A 13307-nucleotide genomic window follows, 5' to 3' on the forward strand; every position below is an offset into this window, starting at 1 on the left:
AGATTCTTGCTCTTTAACCAGTTGATAGCAGGAAGAGAATCATCCATTAAAAGTGGCTGCACAATTGTTCATAAGCTGCACGATCCGTGAGGGATTCTTTACCACTTTTTTTGTTGAAGAGTAAAAACATTTTGACTCTTAGCCATTAAAGAAAAATAAGAATTTTTTTTTCAAATACCGTCAATTCAAAAAAATCTACTTGCTACCTAATAAATTAGTTTGTTAGCACTTTTATTGGTTAGCCTCTCTCATGTCGTTGCACTAATAATAATCAACTTATAAACTGATTAGTTAGCTTGTTAGTCCCATTTTTAAATTTAAATTCCTCACCTGAAGAAGAAAGACCCCAATTTTTTCCACCTGAAGAAGAAAGACCCCAATTTTTTCCACCTGAAGATAAGCGACCCCAGCGAGTCTTGGGGTACCCAATCTTCAGGTGATCCCTATGTTGTGAAGTAGCATGATGACTTTTATAATTTCGAACAAACTTAAGGAGAAAGTAGTTTTTATTTTTCGATGTAGAGCAAAATTCCAAACACTCTTCAGTCGGGGAAAGTTTGCTGCTGAACGATCACAACTCGAACTGGAGCCCCTATAAGCAATAATGATTGTTATGATTATGATACTAAATTCTTTTACATAAAGTTTCCCATAAATACTCATAAGATCTTACTTCGAAAGTAGCGTGATCTGAACATTTATGTCACAGTAGAGAGTAAACAAGGAAAGCAAGACACAGAAGCTATTAAAAAAAAAAAAAAAAAAAAAAAAAAAACCTGAGCTCTTACTTGATTAGCCAAAAATGGAAACTCATCTCTTTGCCAATGACGTCATAAACCCTGTGCTATTCTGTCATGATTTCACTTGCGAATATCTTCATATTTTCTCTCAGAATATGTAACTTGAATTTTCGCTTAACGGCAAGAAAGGAACCCAAAAGATATCATCGATGTGATCACTGTGTGGTTCGCCATACTTTCACCATCGTCTCATGAGATGAAACGTAAATAAAATGAACTTTTTGTTGCATATTTTGAAGCCTTACCACATCTTAATGCATTTTTTTTTTGGAAGAAAAAAGGTAATTTCAACATGGGATCATAAACAGCAAACCGCACAACCCGGGTAAATTGGGGAAATAAATATTTTACCACTTCACTACTGACGTTACACAGATCATATAAAAACTCCATTAAACAGAATTCTGCATTATAGAATGTTGTTTACAATATTTGCTTTAACATTGATTTTAGTAAGCTTTATAAAGCTCAATGAAACGATGTTCAAACACTGTAACAGCCTATTGAATAATAATAATAATAATAATAATAATAATAATAATAATAATAATAATAATAATAATAATAATAATAATAATAATAATATTTTCCAGCATTCTTATTATCATTAATAATAGCGATAAGCTTTAAAAAATTATACCCAATAATATGTTTATTAAGATAACAAACAACCTAAAATAAAAAAGAAAAAAAAAATACTTTAAAAATCCCCTACGAGTTCAAAAAATGTCCATAGAGAATCTGTGAAAACCATTCTTTTGCCACAACCTATAGTAGCTACATACTGTAACTTTGAGGACAAATCACACAACTTATGATATTATCCTTTAAAACCTACAATTCAAATGGCCAGACATAAAAAAGGAGTGTTGTAAACAATATGAATTATTTCTATCTCAATTCTGACTTTTTAAATTCGAGGCCGAAGCCCCGAGAAAGACAAGAAAAAACAAAGACGAGAGCATTCTAGTTTTTCAGGCATTTGTGGTATTTTCAGTAATTTATTACTTTTTTAACCACAGGTTTTCAGCGATATTTTAACCCTCAATCGTCTTATATTAGGAAATTATTAACAGTTACTTAAAATCAGACAATTTAAAACTGCTTTCACCAGAAACTACAGAAAGGAACTTGATACACACTTACACACACACACTCACACACACACACACACACACATATATATATATATATATATATATATATATATATATATATATATATATATATATATATATATATATATATATATATATATATCAAATAAGCCATATATATTTTTGATACATTAATGTCTGGATTCTCTTAACGACCTCGGGATTAGAGCCCCAGGCAAAAACACACAAAGACAAGAGCTTGTGACCGGCCGGGAATTGAACCCTGGTCCGGCAAGGGTTCGATTCCCGGCCGGTTGGATCTCCGCCCAGTAAACACCTGACCTCAGCCCAGGTAGCTGGTATGGAAGTGTCATTGTTCTGTAAACCTCTATATGTATGTTCGTACGTTTACTTTCCCTATAAAATGTAAAGAAACCTCTCTCAATAAATCAGTCCTCTGAAGAAGTATCACAAAACTAGTCAGGACTTAATCGTATATTTCGTATTTTTATTTTCCCTGTGGTTCTTCTGCATCTGAGCATCACGTTTTCCTGTGATTTTTACGCGTATATATATATATATATATATATATATATATATATATATATATATATATATATATATATATATATATATATATATACATATGTATATACATATATATATATATACATATGTATATATATATATATATATATATATATATATATATATATATATGTAATGATTAGAATAGTTAATATTACATGTTTAAAACAAATGACGTAATATGTCATGTTGGTTGGAGGAGCTAACCCTGGGATTTGCTGTAGTCATTCAAATCGTAAACAGGACATACAATGCAAGTCTCAGCAATTTGACATTCTTCTTAAACGTCAACACATTGTCTCATCGTGTGAAAGTTTGTGACGTCACCGGATGCAGGTGTCTTCCGATTTTGTGACGTGGCTAAAGTAAACCAAGCATACGATATCTGTGATATCGATAATTTAGTCGGTTCATATCTAAACTTCACCAGAATTGGTCATCTGGACCAACCCAGCTTCCTCCAGTGATGGAGATGTTTAACTCTGTTGTTTTTATAGAATAAAGACTTAAAAACTATTAAGATGTATTCAGTTACCATTTACATACATCTGAAAACAACTCATACTCAATGTGTGCTTATAACAGTAGCACGCCAATAAATGGTGGCAGCGATTAAACTCTAAGACAGCGGTTAAACTCTAAGAATTAGAGAAAAATCATCAAGACTTCAAAATAAAAGCTGTAAAACCAGAGAAATATCTTCAAGACTTCAACATAAAAGCTGTAAAACCAGAGAAATATCTTCAAGACTTCAACATAAAAGCTGTAAAACCAGAGAAAGATCTTCAAGACTTCAAAATAAAATTCTGTAAAACCTGAGAAAGATCTTCAAGAACTCAACATTATCTACAAGAATCTACAATTTTGACTAGGTATTATAGTCCAACGAAACAACTAACATCAACATATGTTAGAATACAACCTGAATCTTCAATCAACATCCTAGGAAACCCAAGGACTGGCGTTCAACAATTGCAAGACATATCCAGGAAGAACTACATTCAACAAGAAACTAGAACGAGACATCGCTAACAAAACATCAAGAGAGAGAGAGAGAGAGAGGACGTGTCGACTTCATATATAAGCTAAGTACAGATATTTTGTATTCATTCCAGTTTGGGCAGTGAAGTGTAGTTATCACAAGTCGTTAGTCGATTATTACTGGGGTGAGTGAATTGCTAAACTTTGTTATAGGAAACTCCGAATTCTCATTTAGAATTTTTCTTTCTTTGTGCTAATTCCTTTTTCTTTCAGAAACTCTTGGGGAAATGTTTTGGGATTAGTAACATTGTTGGGGGAATTTTATTATACATATGCGTTTACGCAGTGGGCGTCTGTACTCATATAGATATTTTGATAGAATTGCAAGGGGTCAAAGAGATAGAAAAAAAAATACAGCAGTCATGGCTCCTCCTGTCAGCCCTACCCCTGGACCTAGTGGTGTAGGCCAGGCTAATCCTCCTCCAATTGTGACGCTTGTAAATGCCAGGTCAGCAATCCTTCCTTTTCAAGGTCGGGTCAACGGGTTCTTGCCACAAAATGTGGAGTCATGGATTTCATCCGTTGATGCCCATTTAAATGCCAAACAAATCGTAGATCCTTTTGTACAATTACAAGAAGCTAAAAGTTTTATAGATTTTTCTAAGGGGGATGCGAGTGCGTATTTAAGAGGTGTTTCATTTCAAGAAACAGTTACTTGGGATGATTTCAAAGTTAGGTTACGCGCGATCTATGGGGGTGAGGAAGCCTTGGATGTAGTGTTAACGTTACGAAATACACTTAATCAAGCCACTATGAATCGGCTTAATGTTATTGAGAGAGCAGCTCTCATAGCTGATAGGCTTAACGAATATCAGGACATTTTAGGTAATTCCACTTGGGTTACTAACGATAACATCTCCGTGAAAGATTTTTTACGATTAATGTATTTAACTTGCATGACACTTATGTTGCCTGAAGCTTTAGTGCGGTGCTTTGATAAGAAGTTAACGCCTGCAAGTACGGAATTGGATGTCTATAAACAGATAAAGAAACACATGTCCAAGTGTCCAGATCTCGATCCCGTGTTAACTCAAGTTTTTGCAAAGAATGAAACAAAACCACAAACAGTGAACGTAATTAACAGTCCAGTAGCGGGAGTGACGTGTTACAACTGCAAACGTCAAGGTCACATAAGCGCAGACTGTAGAACGAAATTTTGCTCAGTTCACAACACAGCAACACATTCTTATAGTCAATGTTACTCGCGTAAGACACAACAATATCCTAGAAATACACAGTCAATTCCACAGTCAGTTCCATATGGAAATAAAAAGAAAAATCCTCATTTTAACAATAAGAAGAAACAACCAAATGTCAATGCAGTTCAGAGTCCGAAACAAACAAACACTTCTTCAAATATCGCTGAGCCTGGGCCGTCAAACCACACCTCGCAAGGTCAGTCTAATTTTCAGAATGTGCAGAGCAAAGCAAATACCACATAGTTAACTCTAGAGGGGAAGAGAGTGATGTTGGGTCAAGGTCATTCATGTCAACATCAATAGTATTGAATAATCAATTTAATGTTTTATCAGATAATTGTGAAACAATAGATTTTCCTATGAAACACACGGCCGAATTAAGTAAAACAGTGCATGCTCCCGTAGATTTGCAACGAATTCATACAATAATAAGCCAAAATGAGTTACGGCCAACCTTATATGCTGTAAATTTAGAACACAAATCCTTTACGTTATTTTTTGACTCTGGTAGTCCACGTAATATTATGGATTTGAAGACACATCATTTGTTGTTTTCGAACTTTCCGATTGAAAAATCAGGAATTAGACTTTCAGGTATAGGAAATAATGAATTAAACGTCATAGGCATAACTCATATTCAGTTCAGAGTCGGTAATCGCACGTTTGCCGATACGTTTGTTGTTGTAAAAAACATTAATATGTATCCAGCTGTAATTATAGGATACCCATCTATGGGAAATCAGAACATTATCTTAGCTCCTGCCAAGCACGGCGTGTATATCAAAGGGAAATTCTATAAGTCTTCTAATACCTTAAAGTCAGTTTTGGATAAAAAGGAGACGACAAATGTAACCGTAACGTACGTTGAAGAACCAATAACTTGTCTCACTAATAAAGAAATAATATACGCGACCCAGCAGAATTCTCGTTCACCCGTAATATCATCTTGCACGCAATCTATCGAACCAAACATACCTTCGAATTTAATAGTGCAAATAAAGAAAACACTACCGGGATCTGAAATATTAATCCTATCCGATACTTTGAAAACCAACGGATTGTCTGTCACACAAGCTATTTATACAGTAGGCTCACATCAGCAATGTAATATCGAAGTCTGTAATCATTTAAATAACACTTTAGTAATTCACAAAAATCAATATATCTTGGATGTAGAAGTTTATAAACATCGTATTCTTACCGTTGCTGAAATCAATCACTCTCAATCAGTTGCGGATGAATCCCTTTTGCGATCTATTAAAAATAAAATCAGTAAGGACATTCAAGACGAAGAAATTCAGCAGAAAATTTTTGAACTTTTAACTAAATATCAAGATGTCTTTTCCACTACGGATGGATCCTTAGGAAAAACAGATGTGATCGAGCATCAAATAAGGTTAAAGGACAAGCAGAAAATTATATATGTACCCTCGTACAGACTCCCTATGAAATTCCAGAATGAAATAAATGATGAAGTAGGTAAAATGTTAGAGGAAGGAGTCATTAGAAAATCAAACAGCCCTTATAATTTTCCTTTAATAGTTGTACCGAAAAAAGATCGAACATGGCGTATCTGCGTCGACTTTCGTCGTCTAAACGAGGAAACGATCCCTGATCGATTCCCAGTGCCATGTACTGACGATATTTTGTCTTTGTTAGGTCAGAATAAATATTTTACCAGTTTGGACTTACTTAAAGGCTTTCACCAGATATCATTAGAAGAAGATAGTATCCCATACACAGCCTTCAGCACAGCCAGGGGACATTATGAATTTTTACGGATGCCTTTTGGTTTACGTTGTGCTCCTATAACATTTACAAGAATGATTAACATAGTGTTTGGAGACTTGTTAGGGGATATATTGCATGCCTATATGGATGATCTTGTAATCTTTTCCAACACCTTAGAAGAACATCTACGTAAGTTAGAACTAGTACTACAGAGATTAAGACAACATAACTTAAGGGTAAAGATTAGTAAGTGTGAATTTTTCAAAACAGAATTAATATATTTGGGTTTCATGGTGTCAAGCCAAGGTCTTAAAGTAGTCCATGATAAGGTGTCGGCTATACGTAATTTTCCCATACCTACTAATGTCAAGGGAATACAGCAATTTCTGGGTTGTAGTGGATATTACAGGCGTTTTATACGCAACTATTCAATAATAGCCGCTCCTTTAACTGATCTTACGAAGAAGGGCGTAGATTTCATATGGTCTGAGCAACATCAACAGGCGTTTAATACTTTGAAAGATGAACTGTGTAGTTCTCCTATCTTAAAATTTCCTGACTTCGGTAAGGAATTCTTCATTGCAACAGACGCATCAGACTTAGGAGTAGGAGGGGTATTGCTTCAGCAATATGATAAACAGTTTTTCCCGATAGCTTTCTATTCTCGAAAATTGAGAACTTCCGAAAGTAAGTATGCAGTAATAGACAAGGAAGGACTAGCTATTGTTAATTCGCTAGTGCATTTTAAGTTCATAATTTACGGTTATCCCGTTAAGGTTCTTACTGACCATAAACCACTAACAGAGTTCTTTAAAGGCTTCAATCACAGCCCTAAACGAACTCGGTGGCATTTGATCATTCAAGATTTTGGCGCAAGAATCGGGTATTTATCTGGGAAAGCAAATATCATTGCGGATGCATTATCACGCAACCCCGTGTCATCTTGTATGGAGCCTTTAGCTGAATTAATAGATATATCAACATCCATGCCTATTGTAAAAACAATATCTGAACAAGAAGATTTAGGCTGGAGTGCTGAATTGTTACAGACTGAGCAAAGAAAAGATCAGAAAATAGAAACAATTATAAATGCTTTGAAAGGCAATCATAAAGAAAAGGAATATATAAAGTATAAGCAGCAGAATTATATAATCAAAGATAATATTCTGTGTAGGACTGTGACAAGGAATACCCGCAATACACCACATGTAACTAACGACCAGGTAGTAGTACCAATCTCACTTATTTCCACTGTCCTGAATTGGTTGCATTCAAATCCATTACATGGACACCCTGGGTTCTCATTAATGTCACAGAAAGCCAAATCATTGTTTTATTGGCATACAATGCTTACAGATATAAAAAGACACATAGCTAATTGTCGCACATGTCAGGAAAACAAAGGGCATACGAAAACACCTGTCAGCCTAGGAGCTTATCCTGTGCCCAATCAACCCTTTGAAAGAATACATTTAGATTTGTTAACAGGATTTTACGAGTCAGACAGAGGAAATAAGCACCTCTTAGTAATTATAGATGCTTTAACTCGATATACAGAACTAATAGCGCTTAAAACTAAAACTGCGATTGAATGCGCTAGGAAGTTTTACGAGTGTTACATTTGTAAACATGGAATTCCACACATGATAATCTCAGACTCGGGTGGTGAATTTAATAATCACTTTCTTACCTTATTGTGTGAATTCCTCAACATAAAGAAGATTAATACCATGATATATCACCCAGAGTCGAATGGGCTAGTGGAAAGAGCAAATAGGAAGATATTAAATATATTGAGGGTAACACTAGGGGGATCAGACCCCAACTGGGATATTGCAATACCGGCGGCACTGAGTACTCTGAATCATTCATATCATATATCAATTAAAATGTCACCGCATGAAGCATTGTATGGTACCCCAGTTAGAACACCTTTCCATGTATTAACGCCTACAACTAATTTATCAAATCCTTTAAAAGAATGTATAAATGCAAGTATAAGTCAATATGATATCCTTCGAAAGAATTTAGAAGAATCAAAAATCATAATGAAAAGGAATCATGATAAAATAGCGAAACCAACTAAAACATATACCGTGGGTGATAACATCTATATTCAAATCAATGTCAGAAAAGGGCTCAACTATAAATTAACACCTAAGTTTGAAGGCCCATTTAACATTTTGGAAACATTAACGGCCATAGGTTTAGAATTCAAAACGTAGCCCAACCCACGGATGAGAGAATAGTACCATTGGCTCACATAAGAAATTAAAAAGAAAAGAGAGGAAAAGAAGTGAGGGAAAATTTTATTCTGTTTTATGTGATTAAAAGTTTTCTTTTTAATACAGGAGTAATTACATATATTTTTTCTCGTTACAGGTTTCCAAGATGAATTTTTTGTTGTTGGGAGTGATATTGTTCGCTCAGACATTTTTCTCGTATGGGATGAGCTCTAAGACTAAAAATATATATTTTAAATATGGCAATATAGTTGAAAGACAAGAAGACATTTTTATTACATCAACCAACGTAATTGTAGAAGTGAATATGCAAGCAATTTTTCTTCAAGAGAATGATGTCATTAGCTTAAGAACCGCCATTTCAAGGTTTTCTGCATCATTGGATGAGTTGCATAGAAGACATTTTCATTTGACTACTAAGAGTTTGCTTGGATCAACATTAAAAGTTGCAGAGATGCTATCTGATGACTTGAAAAATAAGACTGGCGAGACAGGATCTTTGGCTTATGACCTTTTGATGTGGACTGTAGGACACGAACAGAAAGAAAGACGGAATCCGTTTATTTATGCTGCATTAAGCATCTTTGGGTCTGTTGCAAGTTTAGGTTTAGGAATTTCCAATCGTCTTAAAATTAGTAATCAAAATAAGAAAATTGAGTTCTTGACTCATAAAGATGAATTGATTATGTCAGAACTAAGGAATCAGTTAGCTTCAATCAATAAAATTATGGATTTATTAAATGAACATTCTGATAATATCGTTCAAATTATGGAAGTACAGGATTTGTTGGCAACATTAACATATTATGATTCAAAGATAGATCACATACATAACAGAATTACACATTTCATTGAGAAATCCAAGGATTATGTAGAAGCTATCACGTTAGCAACTAAAGGTGTATTGTCGCCCCATTTGTTGCCTATAAGTTACTTAAAATTAATTCTGAAGAACGGAAGGGATAAACTAGGCTATGTTCCTTTGTTAGACGAACATAGGTTAGAATTTTATTACAGCCTAATTACAGTAAACGTAGATAATAACAAGATTAGGATTACAATTCCCTTTGATTCTTCTGATGCCTGGCAATCTTACAGGATATCACCATTTCCGACTTTCATGACGAATCACTCAAATCCAGTAATATCCAGTTTGACAGGACACGTATTGATTTCCCCAGACAAGGAAACATATACGGTCATTAAAGACTTAAATCAATTAACTCACTGTTCAGACGCAATGGATAGAAAAATATGTACAGCTGACTCATTTGAATTCCATAAAAACTTAATGGATTCATGCGAGTTAGGTATAGTGCTAGACGGTGCTCTCTCCCATACAAGTGAAAATTGTCTGGATAGGCTTTATCCCTTTGACAATAAAGAGTTCAATTGCAGACTGAATAATGGCTCGTGGATACGATACGACAAGGACGGCTTCAATGTATCATGCCCTGACGGATCCACGTCCTTCACCAATATCTTCGTCGCAGCAGATGGATGTGTCGGGACTTCCCCGAATTCCATGGTGACTGGTCTACGGACAATCATCAGAGAACGAGCCTACTTCGTGAACTTCACGTGGACCTCTACAATGCCAGCACTTCCTCTCCCGTACAACGGACATGTGGCAAAGCGGTTGATGAAACTTACCGAAAAGGACCACCTGTCACCGACTTATAAAGAAATTCTTCACCACATACTACTGGCTGGTTTGTGTTTCACGGTGGTGATATTTATCGCCGTGAACATCCTTGTTTGGCGTAGGTTACGGCACAGCAAGCAGCTAAAAAGGAATGAGTTGCCTAGCCCCGACAATACCCCCTATTTGATCCAGTTCAAAGCTGTTTGAGTGGCCACCTCATTCGCTAAGGGAGTAATTTGTCGGGAAGATGTTTGTATGAAAAGCTGATTAGTACGCTAGTAATAATTTTCTACATTTGCATTGTTAAAAATACATTTAAAACAACATTTAAAAAAAAAATAAATAAAATAAAAAAGGATATAAATCATTTTTTCTCTCGGCATCTAATAAAAATATATAAGCCGGAATGTTAAAAAAGAAAAGAGAAAAAAAAATAATAAAATATATAACAGAATCTATGGGCATCTAATAAAATATATCAGCCCTATATATAAATATATATATATGTACGAAACCATGGTACGTGTACGTACCAGGAATTCGTGTTTGTGCACTAAAAATTTAGTATTTTGTTTCTGACAAAGGTGACAATTATTCTTTATCAAGTTACCGAATCATATGTAAGTCAGAAGTTATTTTGTTTTTTGGTACCATGTAATCATTTGCTAGCAATGTACCATATGTATGATCTTGGTTTTATCATGCATTTTTCTTTTTGCTTTGGTAATATCTTTTTTGTATGCATTATTGTTATTATTTTTTGATGTGCCTATTTGGACATTCGTCCTCAGTTGATTATGGCTAAAGTTAAACAAAGAATAATACGTATGTCCAGTCACACCTAATAACCATGTTTCGGCTTGTTGTTTAATTTTTGTAAAAAAATTGAGATAGCTGGCCGAGCTTATGTAATGATTAGAATAGTTAATATTACATGTTTAAAACAAATGACGTAATATGTCATGTTGGTTGGAGGAGCTAACCCTGGGATTTGCTGTAGTCATTCAAATCGTAAACAGGACATACAATGCAAGTCTCAGCAATTTGACATTCTTCTTAAACGTCAACACATTGTCTCATCGTGTGAAAGTTTGTGACGTCACCGGATGCAGGTGTCTTCCGATTTTGTGACGTGGCTAAAGTAAACCAAGCATACGATAATTTAGTCAGTTCATATCTAAACTTCACCAGAATTGGTCATCTGGACCAACCCAGCTTCCTCCAGTGATGGAGATGTTTAACTCTGTTGTTTTTATAGAATAAAGACTTAAAAACTATTAAGATGTATTCAGTTACCATTTACATACATCTGAAAACAACTCATACTCAATGTGTGCTTATAACAGTAGCACGCCAATATATATATATATATATATATATATATATATATATATATATATATATATATATATACGTATATATATATGTATATATATATACTGTATATATATATATATATATATATATATATATATATATATATATATATATATATATATATTAAAGTCCCGTGGTCTGGGAACCAAAATATGATATTACATATAGTACGGCTGGCAAGCTACACAACCTCTTGAGTTCCAAAGTCCCCTGTTTGTTTTTACATTAAATCTGCTACACTTGAAAATATTATTACCCGAGCTCTGAGGCAATTATATAACTCCCAGACAGCAATATATAAAAACACTAAATATCTAAAGGTCTCATAAGTACACTCATAACAACACTGGGTAATTATTATTAAGAACTATTCAAACAACTTATTACTTTGATTCTTTAACTGGGATACAAGAGATTATTGTGAAAAAACTGGAGATTTAAATCATACACTCTTTACAAAAATAAATATATTCTATAAAAATTACAACACTTTGAAAGAATTTGCATAAATAATAAATCATTCGAAATATTCAGTCTGACCAAAACTTAGACTAAGGAAAAAGAAATTCATACTTATGAAAATTATACAATCACTTGTTTCACTGGAAATTAACTTTTACACAATTAATTAGTCTTGTCACTTAATGAAAATAGTTAACCTTATAACGATACAAATATACTTCACGTCTCTACATAAATCTCCCTGGACTAGCTACAAAATTTACACAATACCAACACTCTCCACAACACAGTAAATTTAAAATTTCGGGCAAATTCACAGCAACGTTTTAACACACTATACACGATATACGCTAGGGCACAAAATCACTTTGGAGAGGACACACTATAAGCACTTGGAGAGAGAGAGAGAGATGTACTTTGGTTCGTTCGTAGGACAGGCTATTCTCTTCTGCTACTATGCAGCCTGGGGTGTATACATATGACTTAAGTACTTTTAGAATATTCTAAATGGATTATTCTCGTGGTTTGGGGGCCAGCACCTAGCGATGGCAAAGTTACCAACTGGATAAAAATTCAGGGGACGAACCTTGGTTTCAGGCAACTCTCTCTCTCTCAGCTGCTCAGCCTACCCACTGTTCTTGGAAATAGAAAAAAATAAATAAAATCTAACACTGGGGTTTTCGAGAACCTTCAAAAACATGTGACAAATATAAGAATTGCGTATTTTCTTACAAACATGACTCAATACCTCATCAAAATATATAAAAGATTTACATAAACCCTTGTTCATATCTTGTGTGGATCATATAGAACTCCTAAACAGATTACGTAAGAATTCGTAACAAAATACGTGAAATGAAAAGTTAATTCTTAAAAATAACGTAAATTTACGTATACTGACTTGAATGAAAAATACAATGAAATTAATGACGAAAGTATTACGTAATTTACATGCCAAAGTTTTACTTACATGAGAGGAACTCTCCTTATGAGCTGAACCTCTTAAATAAACAAAAGAAACACAAATAAAATACATGAATAAATTATTTACTCTACGCTAGACCAGCTTCGTAAGTATATATATATATATATATATATATATATATATATATATATATATATAT

This window comes from Palaemon carinicauda, chromosome 2, assembly GCF_036898095.1.
Source record: "Palaemon carinicauda isolate YSFRI2023 chromosome 2, ASM3689809v2, whole genome shotgun sequence".
In the NCBI taxonomy this organism is placed as follows: Eukaryota; Metazoa; Arthropoda; class Malacostraca; order Decapoda; family Palaemonidae; genus Palaemon; species Palaemon carinicauda.